The 307-nt window shown below is 81.1% G+C and overlaps 1 protein-coding gene across 1 annotated transcript in view; it reads right to left on the reverse strand.

Moving 5' to 3' along the window:
- Positions 1 to 230, reverse strand: part of SPSB1 (splA/ryanodine receptor domain and SOCS box containing 1) — a 39,026-nt gene extending 38,796 nt beyond the window's left edge. Inside the window, exon 1 of the mRNA XM_010577363.1 lies at positions 86 to 230. The gene's annotated coding sequence lies outside the window, so the exon portion shown is untranslated. The remainder of the gene's footprint in view (positions 1 to 85) is intronic.
- Positions 231 to 307: the final 77 nt, after the last annotated feature.

The following is a 307-nucleotide window of genomic DNA, read 5'->3' on the forward strand; positions in this document are numbered from 1 at the left end:
CCCCGGGGAAAGCCCCGCCGCAGGCCCCCCGGCGCCCGCGGCCCCCCCGCCGCCCGCCTCGCCCGCCCCCACCACCGACTCCTACCGTTCCCAGGCTGCCGGCCGGACCATGGCAGCGACCGGGGCCGGGCCCCGCCGGAGGCTGCTCCCGGTAGGGAGCGGGAGCGCAGAGAAAGCAGCGGCGGCCGCCTCTCCTCCGCCGCGGCGGGGAGGCTGGAACCGCAACACCCCAGCTCCTCCCGGCGCCAGGCGCGGCAAGCGGGGCCCGGCCCGTCACATGGCCCAAATAGCGCCCGGCGGCGGCCCC

Source organism: Haliaeetus leucocephalus, unplaced genomic scaffold (genome assembly GCF_000737465.1).
Source record: "Haliaeetus leucocephalus isolate CR32 unplaced genomic scaffold, Haliaeetus_leucocephalus-4.0 Scaffold556, whole genome shotgun sequence".
NCBI classification, from domain to species: Eukaryota; Metazoa; Chordata; class Aves; order Accipitriformes; family Accipitridae; genus Haliaeetus; species Haliaeetus leucocephalus.